Raw genomic sequence first — 14,007 nt, 5'->3', positions numbered from 1 at the left:
GCAAGCTTTGAGCATTGGTTAAACTAAAATGTAAAAAGAAACACAAAGAAGTGATAATGTAGGGTAAAAAATGAACACTTAATAAAACAATAAAAATCCCAAATTAAGTGTACCTTTGTCCAATTTACCACGTATGCAAAAGCGATCTAGATGGAGAAGCCACAACGTGAGGAATTGGTGTAACTATCACTTGAAAATGGATTTCATCCTTCCTCATAATCAGTAACAATACTAGACATAGAAAGTGGCATTGAATGTCTGTTCACTACCTGGGCAAAAGGTGTCGTTCCCGGTATATTAGATAGGAGAATAGGCAATGGAGCCTCAAAATTTAGAACATGAATTGTTTTCCTAATTGATGGCCTAAGGTTTCGATCAGGGTGAGCGCACCAAAGCTCGACAATCATCAAGCGCTCCATTTGCTGCTCATCAAAATCTCCACTCAGCCTTGGGTCAACTGCTTCAAGTACTTTTCCTATTCCATAGAGCTCCCAAACCCACTCCACCATGACTACTTGATCTTTAGGGGCATCGGGCCTGATTGGTTTTCTTCCACAACAAATCTCCAAAGCGACAATTCCGAAACTATATACATCTGACTCTTTGGTGGCCTTATCAGTTGTAACACATTCAGGATCCATGTAGCCCATAGTGCCTGGCAATACAGTGGTTCGTGACCCTTTCACATGGTCCACAAGCCTAGCTAGCCCAAAATCCCCAAGTTTAGTATTAAAGTTTGAATCAAGCATAACGTTGCTTGATTTTATATCCCTATGCACCACACATTGTTCCCATTCCTCTTGCAAGTATAGCAATGCCGACGCCAATCCTTGAGCAATTTTGTACCTTATTGGCCATAACAATAAGCTTTCTTCAGTAAAAAGATGTGAATCCAAGCTTCCATTGGGCATGAACTCATAGACAAGTAAGAGTTCTCCTCTATCATGGCACCAGCCAATGAGTTGCACCAAATTTTTATGTCTCAGTTGACTAATAATTTTTACTTCTGAAGCATACTCCTTTATCCCCTGTTTAGACCCTTTTGATACCCTCTTGACAGCAACGTAGGAATTTGCGTCCCTTAAAAATCCTCTGTAAACTCCACCAAATCCTCCCTGGCCTAGCTTTTCTTCATCACTAAAATTATTGGTGGCACGAGCCAATTCATAAAATGAAAACTTGTTGGGTCCTGTTTCCCTTTGAAATTCTTCATCCATGCACCTATCAAAGGCGAGATCCTCTTCTGTGTCCCTCCTATTCCTCTTCCAAAAGCAAAATAGAATGAAAGCAAACCCACCAAGCAAAAAAGATCCACCACCACCCAACCCCACGGCTAATCCTAACCTCTTGTTTTTGTTTCGGTTGGGGGCCGGATTTCGACTCATATTGCCTGCCGCTGTTGAACTAAAATCCCATGTGTGAATGGTATGCATTTTAGAATTATTTCTTGTTGCGTCTGAGAATCCAAAAGTTACCCATTCAGGTAAGTGATCTCTCAAATCAACAATATAATAAAGGGATTGCCAAACAGTTGCATTGTTTATGAGACCAGTGAAGAGAACACTCAAATTATGAGAAGTAGAATCATAACTAATCCGAGCTTCATTAATTCTCCCTTCAAGAGTAGAATAATTACCCCCCCGCCATGACACATTAGCAAACAGATTTTAAGGAGTTTATATCAATACCTACATGTTCGCTGGGTGGGTCCAATGGTTCGTTTGGATAGATGTCAAACTCCACTGCCACAAAAGGATTGTTGGTCGAGTTTAGTAGCTGGTCATCCCTAGCGAGACCCATAGTGGCACCTTGGTAATTGACAAGAGGAGTTGTTGAACCAGTAGGAGTTAGGAAGAAGGCAAGCCTATCTCCATAATTAGTTTTGTTTTGAGAATCAATGGCAAAGATAAAGTGGGTAGTGAAATCTATGAGGTTTTCGGATGCCTTGTCCCACAGGTGCATGGGATTGAAATATGTGGCCCGACCTTGAAGCTCTGAACTGACCGTATCTGAGTTGCCGGTGAGTTGGATGACTTGGTTTTCAGCAAAAGCTCTGTCATATCTTATACGGTAGTCATTAGATGTTATGGGCTTGTGTTTGTGAACGTGTTATGGGTCGAGATACTGGCAAAACTACAAGATATGATTTCTTGAGTTTACCTATGGTGATAGATAGAAAAGCGTATTTGAGGTACCCTAGCCTCCCAAGCAACTACAAGAGTTGTATAATAATTTTCTAATGCTTTTTATTCATAACCTTATGCTTATATAGAGGAATACATGGCAAATTAGAAAGGAAAGAAACACATGGCTGAGAATGGAAGTCCTAAACCTACTGGGAGTCAAATTCTCTTATTAATTACTTCAGATTCTTGCTTTATGAGCAAGAATCCAAATCACACAAGGATTCTTGCTTTATGAACAAGAATCCAAATCCTATTGCATCTATTATTTATTAATAAAATACCTACAACTAAAATCTTCTTCACAGCTGGCTTCTTCATGTAAGGCACAAGACTTCTCCTATTGCACTACCACATAACACTCCTGCCCGCTTAAGTTTGCCCTTGCTCTCAAGGGCAAAAGAAGGAAATCTCAAGACAAAATCAGCCTGGGGCTCCCAAGTTGCATCAGCTGGAGAATGCCCTTGCCAGTGGACCAACATTTCTTCACGGCCCTGCATTAGACGTTGATCTAGGATAGCTTGCGGAAGGATAACATCATCATCTTCACTGAAGGGAGGAAGACCATCACGAACTGGGAAGCCTGTACCCACCCATTTCTTTAGGACAGAGACATGAAAAACATTATGAATTTTAGCTTTAGGAGGCAAAGCCAATTGATACGCCACTGGCCCTACTCTCGCAAGCACCCGATAAGGCCCAAAAAATTTGGGAGATAATTTCTTATTAAGCCGCCGGTACACTGAATGTTGACGATGCTCTTGGAGTCGCAAATAAACCCAGTCTCCAGGCAAAAACTCTCGCTCTTGATGAGTTTTGTCATAAATTTGTTTCATACGATTTTGAGCCTCTAAAAGTTGCAAACGCACCTCTTTCAACATTGTATCTCAAGCGATTAAAGTTTCCTCTACAACTGCATTTTTGGTAGTGCCCGGGACATAGGATAAGAGGGACGGTGGAGCTTGGCCATAAACAATTTCAAAGGGGGTACGCTTTGTGGCCGAATGCACGCTTGTATTATAACAAAACTCAACCCATGGTTACCAACTAACCCACTTCTTAGGATTGGAGGTTGTGAAGCATCGTAGGTGCATTTCAATTGTTCGGTTGACCACCTCCATTTGGCCATCCGTTTGCGGATGGTAGGCGGAACTAAACTTGAATTGGATGCCATTGAGATGGAACAACTCACGCCAAAAGGCACTGGTGAAAGTAGGATCTCTGTCGCATACAATGGAAGGTGGCATGCCATGCAACCTGAAAATTTCTTAAAAGAATTCTTGAGCAACTTGCGGGGTGGTATAAGGATGTTTAATAGCGGCGAAGTGACTGTATTTGGAAAAGCAATCCACTACCACAAAAATTGTGGTCTTATCGCAAGAGAGCGGCAGCCCATCAATAAAGTCCATGGATATGTTAGCCCAAATTTGAGATGACACCTGGAGCGGCTACAAGAGGCCGGCTGGCTTGGTATTTCAGACTTATGTCTTTGGCAAACATCACATTGTTTAATGAATTCCTTAAGCTGCTGCTTCATTCCTTGCCAATAAAACACACATTTAATACGTTGCAAACTCTTGTGATACCCTTCATGAGTGTTGTTGTGAAATTCAGCAAGGATGGCTTGGGTCAATGGGGAAGTAGACTGGAGGTAGATTCGATCCTTGAAATATAGCAAGCCAGCAAGGTAACGCCAAGGCCCCACAGCCTCATCGTCTTGAATTTTGCATATCAGCTGCTGCAAGTTCATGTCTTGCTGTACCTCAGATTGAATGGGCTCCACCCATCTCAGCACGGGCTGTGAGATGGCTAACAGTTGTCCTTCCATTTGGCGTGACAGAGCATCAGCCACAGAGTTATTGTTTCCCTTTTTGTATTCAATGGAAAAATCATAGCCCACAAGTTTAATGAGCCATTTTTGTTGTGCTTCCCTTACTATGGTTTGATCCCATAAGTACTTGAGACTGCGATGATCCGTACGAACCACAAAGCTTTGGCCCAACAAATATGGGCGCCATTTTTGTACCGAAGACACGAGAGCTAGCATCTCCTTCTCGTATGTGGAGAGTTTAATTTCTTCCATGGAGGGCTTGGCTAAAGAAGGCAATGGGCCTGCGTTCTTGCATGAGCACAGCTCCGATGCCCACCCAAGAAGCATCACACTCGATAACAAATGTCTTGGAAAAATCGGGCAAGGCTAGAACGGGTGCTTGAGTCATGGCAATCTTGAGATGTTGGAAGGCTTTCGCTGCATCATCATCCCATTTGAAGGCCTCATTTTTTAAGAGCTGGGTTAGAGGACGAGCAATTGCACCATAGTGTTGAATAAATTTCTGGTAATAGCCGGTAAGGCCTAAGAACCCCCTTAATGCCTTGAGGGTATTAGGCTTGAGCCAATTTAACATAGCTGTGATTTTATCGGGGTCCATGGAGACACCATCATGCCCAATTATATGCCCCAAGTAATGAACTCGCTGCTGCCCAAAGCTACACTTATCCTTCCGCACATACAAACGGTTAGCCCATAAAATTTTAAGCACCATGGAAATGTTGTAAGTGGTCATCCCATGAACTACTGTAAATTAGAATATTGTCAAAAAAAAAACAAGAACAAACTTACGGATGTAGTTGTGGAATATGTTGTTCATCAATGATTGGAATGTAGATGGGGCGTTTGTAAGCCCAAATGGCATCACCAAAAATTCGAAATGCCCATGATGAGTTCTAAAAGCTGTTTTTTCCACGTCCTTTGCTTACATCCGTATTTGATGATAGCCAGACCGAAGGTCCAGTTTGGAAAAATATTGGGCTCCATGTAGTTCATCCAACAGCTCGTCAATGATCGGAATAGGAAATTTATCCTTAATGGTAAGCCGATTGAGAGCACGATAGTCAACACATAAGCGCCACGAACCATCATGTTTCTTGACTAATAGAACCGGGGATGAATAAGGACTAGTGCTAGCCCTTATGACTCCGCTACTTAGTAACCCAACAACTATTTTTTCAATCTCATTTTTTTGGTAGTACCGGTAGCGGTATGGGCAGACATTTACAGGACCCGCGCCTTCCACCAATGGAATTTGGTGGTCATGAGTGCGATTAAGGGGCAGCTCGTGAGGTTCCTCAAATACTGTATGGAATTCCGTAAGGAGTTGCTGCAATTGTGGATTAGAAACTTCCTGTTGGGGCTGTTCGGCACCCATATGAATGGCAAAAATGTTGAGCAAGATACCTCCCTGTTGCTTATTTACTACTTTTGTCATTTTTGAGCCTTCAATAAGTTTGTTGGCCGGAGAGGCCATGCCGTGCAATGTCACCCTCTTCCCATTCCATTGAAAACTCATAAGAAGCTTAGAAAAATCCCAAATAATTGGACCAAGGATCCTTAACCACTGGGCTCCTAGTACAGAATCATACCCACTTAAAGATAATAGATAAAAATCAAGTACAAAAAGGGTACCGTGAAGCCAAACCTGGATACCGCAACATTTACCCTTGCTTGACAACTTCTCACCGTTGGCTACCATTACTTCAAAACTAGTAGCTTTTTCTGGGATCAATCATAATTTGTCAGCAAGTTCCACACTTAGAAAATTATGTGTGCTTCCGAAGTCTACTAGCATGGTTACCCGAGTTTTATTGACGATGCCTTTCACACGCATAGTTTGTGGGGCGTGACTTCCTGCAATGGCATGGAGTGATATCTCTGGGACCTCTTCTTCATCCCCATAATTCTGTTCTCTAACTCCTCCCTCCTGCCCAGGGTCCTTCTCCTCATAAACTCCTTCCAAAAGGAAGAGTTTCTTACAACGATGGCCTGGGGAAAACTTATCATCACAGTTGAAACAAAGTCCCTTATCTCTCCTATCCTTTAACTCGGCTGGGCTTAACCTCTTGATTGTTGGAACTCGATTCCGGGCTAGATTAGCAGAAGGCAGGGGAGGAAAATTTGGTCTTCTTTCCTCAGGAAATCTGGTGGTTTTCTTTTGGGCTGTGTGACGTGCTTCAAAAAGTATGGCTAACCCCACTGCTTCTGTCAAATTGCTGGGCCGAGAGGCTTGCACCTCCGCACGGATGTTGTCACGCAATCCACTGACGAATCCTCCCACTTGTTGGGCTACCGCCAACCGTCCAGCCCTGCTCAAGAGCCTTTCAAATTGACTTTGGTACTCCCGAACAGTCCCCGTCTGCTGAAGTTTGGTTAAATCACCAAAAAAATCATCGAACTGAGTTGGCCCATAACGAACGTGTAAGCCATCTTTCATGGTGGTCCAGGTTGGTTCTTCCTCACTCTCCTTGAATAACTGATACCACAGTTGGGCTTCGCCTTCTAGATGATAGGCTGCCAATGGAATTTTCTCTTCCTCCAGGGTGTTTTGAAAGTTGAAAAATTGCTGCGCTCTACACACCCAACTCGTGGGGTCTTTAGACCCATCATACGGTGGAAAATTAAGCTTGGCAATCTTCGGTACCACAGACCCAGAGTCTGTTATGCTAGCATAGGTTTTGACACCCTTATTTTTAGAACTCAATTCGCAACTTTGAAAATTCTGGAATTGGTTGTGAAAGGCAGCCATCATCTCCTCCATTCTTTTGCCAATTCTTTCCTCCAAAAGTTGCTGGCCAGCGTTGAGAGAACTCATCTCTTTTTCCAAATGCTCCAATCTTTGGTCCGCCATGTCATAACTTGGCTCTCATACCAAATTGTTATGGGCTTGTGTTTGTGAACATGTTATGGGTCGAGATACCGGCAAAACTACAAGATATGGTTTCTTGAGTTTACCTATGGTGATAGATAGAAAATGGTATTCGAGGTACCCTAGCCTCCCAAGCAACTACAAGAGTTGTATAATAATTTCCTAATGCTTTTTATTCATAACCTTATGCTTATATAGAGGAATACATGGCAAATTAGAAAGGAAAGAAACAAATGGCAGAGAATAGAAGTCCTAAACCTACTGGGAGTCAAATTCCCTTATTAATTACTTCAGATTCTTGCTTTATGAGCAAGAATCCAAATCACACAAGGATTCTTGCTTTATGAACAAGAATCCAAATCCTACTGCATCTTTTATTTATTAATAAAATACCTACTACTAAAATCTTCTTCACAGTTGGCTTCTTTATGTAAGGCACAAGACTTCTCCTATTGCACTGCCACGTAACATCAGAAGTGAAATTGGGGAAACTGAAGTTTAAAGCACTTGTAAATGAGCTTGGTACAGAGAATAAACTAGAGAGCTGCTGCCATACGGTTGTGGCAGAAAACATGGGTTTTCTGCCCACCAATCACAACATGACACATCAACATTTTAAGAAAAATGCAAAAACTTAAAATGAGAACAAAACACCAAAACAAAAAAAAATGAGGACAAAAATGAGGAACCACCAGCCCCATCTGGGTGGCCGGCGTGGCCACCCCCAGGCCATGGGGTGGCCGCGCGGCCACTCCCAGGCCACGGGGTGGCCGGCGCGGCCACACCCAGGCCACGGGGTGGCCGGCGCGGCCACCCCCAGGCCACGGGGTGGCCCGCGTGGCCACCCCCAGGCCACGGGGTGGCCCGCGCGGCCACTCCCAGGCCACGGGGTGGCCGGCGCAACCACCCCATGGCCACGGGGTGGCTCGCAGGCCACCCCAGATCTGGCTGGGGTGGCCTGCGCGGCCACTCCCAGGCCACGGGGTGGCCGCGCCGTGGTGGCTGGGGTGGCTACGGGCCACCCCTAAGGGGCGGAAGCGGAAGCGGCGTTTTCGGGGCGGCGGCTTCAGGCGGAGGTGGGCGGCAGGTCAATGTGGTAGGAACAATATGGTGTTTTGTTTTCATTTTGAGTCTATGTGCTAAGCTGAGGTGTCAGCTTGTGAGTGGTGGGCAGAAAACCCTCCCTTTTTGCCTTGACCGAATTGAAGTTATTCCCAATAAACTATTGATGATTAGGGGATAAAAGAGGAATAGGGGCTTTGGAAATGAGAAAGCTTTGATTTTGAAGATGTAAAAAGCCATGAGTATTGGAACAATTGGAAGGGAGGTTGGGTCTGATAACTGATAAGAAATATCCCATGTGTATATAATCAGGGAAGTTAGAAACAGTTACAAATTTCCACGCTCAAAGTTGGGAAACGTGGAAAACTTGTGCCTAACTTTTATTGTTTTCTTCTTCTTTCACTATTTCAACTAAAATTTTGGTGAAAAATTAAAACATGTTTAGTAATAAAACCAGTCCTGCCTCGCTCTCGTCCTGTGCCCCAAATGCAATCACTGTACTCGTAGATGATAGAACCCTCCCGTATTTAGTGTAAATAAATTAGAACAAATTATTAAATTGATCACGAGAAAAGCCAGCGAATATACGTATTTTTAAGGGTATTTTTCAAAGAAATAAATAAATACTTTAAATTGTAGAGGGTATTTTTGTCTTTCTAAAATTTTTTAAGATCAATTGTCTTTTTGTTGGCATTGGAGTTAGAGGGATATTAACAATTTTTGAAAGTTTCAAGAGAAGATTAACTCAATTAATAGTTTCAAAGACATTAACAATAAAATAATAATTTAAATTTCAAATCCATAACAATTAATTATCTAAATTACTATAGCACAATCTTTCTTTAATAAATTAAGACTGGTTGACATCCTATTGAAATACATCTGTCTTCATTTCAAAAGAACAAATAAATAAGGAAAAAATTCACTTTACCCTCATGAAGTTTTAAGAATTTTTTAATTCGAACCCCAATGTTTAAAAATTGGTAATATATTCCTTTAATGTTTCAAAAAATTTTAATTCACACCCTCTATTACTAATTTCAGTCTAATTGGACAGAAATCATCCCACGTGCGTCTCACGTGAGATTTTGATGCCCTCTATTCTAATTTTGTCCTCATTAAAACCTATGAAATTACGTAATTACCCTCATTAAAACCTATGAAATTAAAGATAATTTTATAATTTCATATGTTTTAATGAGGGTAAAATTAAAAAAGAGGACATCAAAATTTCACGTGAGACAAATAGTAATGTAGAGTCTAAACTTAAAATTTTTAAAAAATTAGAAGTTACATTACCAATTTTTTAATATTAGAATTCGAATTGAAAAACTTCTAAACTTTAAGGTGTAAAATAAATTTAACCCAACAAATAAGTAAATTCGTCATTATTTCGGCCACTTTCTTTTTTCAAGCCATTAGTACACAGAGCCTAAATATAATTTAGTGCGACAAGTAATTTGGGGGAACTGGTGGGACACGTGGCAGAGAAGTCGTAAATGCATTATGTGGGAACGAGTGTGAGTCGACATGATAATGAGATACTGACGAGGCAATGCGTTGTCCGCTATGTTCACATCACATGCCTCAGATCATACAGGCAAGCATCATAGATTTGAATGTATGGTTATGGAGACATGTTTATGGAGTGATGGATGGTACCACTTGTATGCCATGCCTGAACGTCCTTTGGCCCCCTACTTGCTTCTCTTGTAGTCGGCTCCTTCCCTTGATTAGTGATTAGTGACTGCCCTATCTCACATGCAAAAATGTTTTTGCGAGTATCTATATAGCTGTATTCGGTATTTTATGTTGTGAAAAAATATAATTTTTTATTTTAATTATTACTTTTTTACTATACACTCTAACAGAATATCTGTTAGATTCTCTACTTGCTTTAAAATATTATTTTTCAATTTTTTAATATATTATTATCAACACTTAATTAAAAGAAAAATCAAACATATATATAAAAATCATTCATAAAAACAAAAATAAATACATATGAGGAACATTCATCTCACATGCAAGTACTAATTGTTAACAGAATAAATTGTATGACAATGGAGAATTTCCTGATAGTGCCATTGGGACTCGTCTACAGGACCCTGGTTTCATGTGCAAATATAACATTGCAGAAAGTAAAATCGTTATTTATTCATAATTATACCACCAACTTGCTATTTATTTGGTAACCATATCAATCAATAAGGACCATGTTTCCTGGCAACCATAATAAAAGGAACAATCAGAGAAAACCAAAATGTTTGATTTTGAAGATGTAAAAAGCCATGATTGGAACTTGGAAGGGAGGTTGGGTCTGAGAAGAAATTGCAGATTGTAATTAGAGAAGCTAGAAATAGATATAAATTCAGAAACTAATTGCGATGTGATGGATATAATTTTCCACAAATTTAGAAGCAAGTTGCGATGTGATACATAGAAATTTCCACACTAAAATTCAATGCATATATGCCTGACAAGTAAGTCTCCATTTTTTTCCAAACCAAGAAGCACGGCAAGCTTTGCTCAAAAGTTGTTCATATTGAAATGTCCATAGTCTAATCCCTTGTAGTGGGCCTTTTTTGGTCCCATTTCCAATTCTTATTTGTCACAATAATTGACCGCTGCGAGCATTTGATAGATTTTTATTTTATTTTATTTTTTTTTTTTTTTAAGGCAGCGCATTATCTGTGGGGGAAAAGGATCCTCTCCATTTCAAATGAAATGGAAAATATCCAATTAGTATATTTTGGACGAGCAAGATTGTCTAAAAATTATAATGGCAATTTTATCCCTCTAAAAAACACTAACGGGATACTCTACATTTCATTTGAAATGGAGAGGATCTTATTCCATCTGTGGGCATGTGGCAATTAAGTGTTTAACATGTACCTGAATTACCTCCAAATGGTCGAGAGTGGTTGGATCACTTTCTCTTTGACATATATATCTCCACCCTCATGGCCATTAGAAGTGATTCGGCCACTCCTCATTTTTGTCAAAATAAATTTTTTTAGCAGGTTGCTAAACTATCCCCAATGGCGATAGGGTGGGGTGGTTAACCTCTCTTTTGCTGTTACTCCAACGGTGATCAGTGATGAAAATGGTTCAATTTTTGCAACTACTACTTAGAAACTTGTTTCCACGGATGTTTTGCAAGGTGAAGCTCATATAGCCTTTTTGATGGTTCGTTTAGCTACTTCTATGGGTTTGGGTCATATCTCAATTGAAGGGGATGCTCTTCTTGTTATTTTTTGCTATTAATAGTCCCACTCTTTTTTCTTCTTAGTCTTTTTTTAACTATATTTCTTATATTAGTTCAACTTTTTCTTCATTTCAAAGTTGGAATGCTTTGAAAGTATTTCGATGTGCCAATTTTAGGGCACATGCTAAATGGGCCACTTCCAATTGTGTTTTTGGAAGCATTTCCACACGATCCCCCATTCTCTCTTTCATTCGGATAAAAAATGGAAAATATCCTCTTCTATAACCTTTTTCTTTATTAAATTAGAAAAAAAAAAAAACCTCTTTTTTTTTTTTAATTTTTTTTTAATAAATACAAAATGCACCAATCAATTCCTTAATAAATATATGTCAATATATGATCCTATTCCTTGCTGGGAGATGAAGTTTGTTCGTAGGGAGATCAAAAATGCGGCTCATGTACTAACCGGTCTAGCTACGAAGAGTAGTATGGATAGGGTCCGGCAAAATGAACCTCCAGAATGTATTTGTGAGATTCTTGGTCCAGAGCAATCTGCTCTGCATTTTTTTGACTTAATTCAATGAGATAGCAGTGCTATGATTATATATATATATATATATATATATATATGTGTGTGTGTGTGTGTGAATTTGTCATATGGTAATAATTAATAATTTATCATTAAATAAGTACATTTTTGGGATACATTGGATGTCTACTTGTTGGCGACGCAAACAAGCAAAAATTTGCCAAATTTTGTAACATCGACTATTAAATCATCAGTTTTGGGCTTTAAAGGTCCTAAATGACTTAAAATGGTATTAAAATAAAGGTATTTTCATTTGTCATAATTTTAGGGCATTTAAAACAATATTTGTCAAAATTTAAATAGTCTCTTGTTAGTTTTTAAGATTGTCACTTGTCACAATTCTAAATTATTATATTGAAAGCTTTTGCTTTGATCCAATAAAATATATGATGTTATTATATATGATTATGATGTTCAATCCATCACAAGTTCACAATTTGGGACTATTGGGTTGTTTATACATGTACTGTACAAAATTCATATTTAAGGTAGGAAGCACATACACATGCATATCATCTATCCCTAAAACATTTTGAGCATTGGTTAAACTGAAATGTAAAAAGAAACACGAAGAAGTGATAATGAACGGTAAAAAATGAACACCTAATAAAACAATAAAAATCCCAAATTAAGTGTACCTTTGACCAATTTAGCATGCAAATGGAGGAGCCGAAACGTATGAAGCAGATAGTGAGGAATTGGTGTAACTATCACTTGAAAATGGATTTCGTCCTTCCTCATAATCAGTAACAATACTAGACATAGAAAGTGGCATTGAATGTCTGTTCACTACTTGGGCAAGAGGTGTTGTCCCCAGCATATTAGATGGGAGAATAGGCAATGGAGCCTCAAAATTTAGAACATGAATTGTTTGCCTAATTGATGGCCTAAGGTTTCGATCAGGGTGAGCGCACCAAAGCCCAACAATCATCAAGCGCTCCATTTGTTGCTCATCAAAATCTCCACTCAGCCTTGGGTCAACTGCTTCAAGTACTTTTCCTATTCAATAGAGCTCCCAAACCCACTCCACCATGACTACTTGATCTTCAGGGGCATCGAGCTTGATTGGTTTTCTTCCACAACAAATCTCTAAAGTAACAATTCCAAAACTATATGCATCTGACTCTTTGCTGGTTTTACCGGTTGTGACACATTCAGGATCCATGTAGCCCATGGTGCCTACCAATGCAGTGGTTTGTGACCCTTTCATGTGGTCCACAAGCCTAGCTAGCCCAAAATCTCCAAGTTTAGTATTAAAGTTTGAATCAAGCATAATGTTGCTTGATTTTATATCCCTATGCACCACACATTGTTCCCATTCCTCGTGCAAGTATAGCAATGCCGACGCCAATCCTTGAGCAACTTTGTACCTTATTGCCCATAACAATAAGCTTTCTTCAGTAAAAAGATGTGAATCTAAGCTTCCATTGGGCATGAACTCATAGACAAGTAAGAGTTCTCCTCTTTAATGGCACCAGCGAATGAGTTGCACCAAATTCCTATTTCTCAATCTACTAATAGTTTTTACTTCCGAAGCATACTCCTTTATCCCCTGTTTAGACCCTTTTGATACTCTCTTGACAGCAACATAGGAATTTGAGTCCCTTAAAAATTCTCTGTAAACTCCACCAAATCCTCCCTGGCCTAGCTTTTCTTCATCACTAAAATTATTGGTGGCACGAACTAATTCATAAAATGAAAACTTGTTGGGTCCTGTTTCCCTTTGAAATTCTTCATTCATGTAGCTATCAAAGGCGAGATCCTCTTCTATGTCCCTCAACAAGTTGCGATGTGATAGATATAAATTTCAACACTCAAATTCAATGCATATACATACGAGTGTCAAGTAAGTCTCCATTTTTTTCCAATTCAAGAAGCACGCCCAGCTTTGCTCACAAGTTGTTCATATTGAAATGTCCAAAATCTAATCCCATGTAGCGGGCCTTTTTTGGTCCCATTTCCAATTCTTATTTGTCACTATATGAGACCGCTGCGTGCATTTGAAAGATTTTTTTTTTTTTTTTTTTAAAAGGCGGCACATTATCTGTGAGGGATAAAATAGAGAATATTAAGTTAGTATATTTTGGACGGGCAAGATTGTCTAAAAATTATAATGACAATTTTACCCCTCTGAAAAACACTAACGGGAAATGAAATGCAGAGGATCATATTCCATCAGTGGGCATGTGGCAATTAAGTGTCTAACATGTACCTGAATTACCTCCAAATGGTTGAAGGTGGTTGGACCACTTTCTCTTTGTCATA

The 14,007-nt window shown here is 39.7% G+C and overlaps 2 pseudogenes; both read right to left on the bottom strand.

Annotated features, from left to right (window-relative positions):
- Positions 1-146: 146 nt before the first annotated feature.
- Positions 147-4,201, bottom strand: LOC132177965 (L-type lectin-domain containing receptor kinase IX.1-like; annotated as a pseudogene).
- An 8,190-nt stretch (positions 4,202-12,391) lies between these two features.
- LOC148586207 (L-type lectin-domain containing receptor kinase IX.1 pseudogene) lies at positions 12,392-13,483 on the bottom strand (annotated as a pseudogene).
- Positions 13,484-14,007: the final 524 nt, after the last annotated feature.

The sequence above is a fragment of the Corylus avellana genome, chromosome 4 (assembly GCF_965113065.1).
Source record: "Corylus avellana chromosome 4, dhCorAvel1.hap1.2, whole genome shotgun sequence".
Classification (NCBI taxonomy): Eukaryota; Viridiplantae; Streptophyta; class Magnoliopsida; order Fagales; family Betulaceae; genus Corylus; species Corylus avellana.
This window is presented reverse-complemented; position numbering and strand designations above follow the sequence as displayed.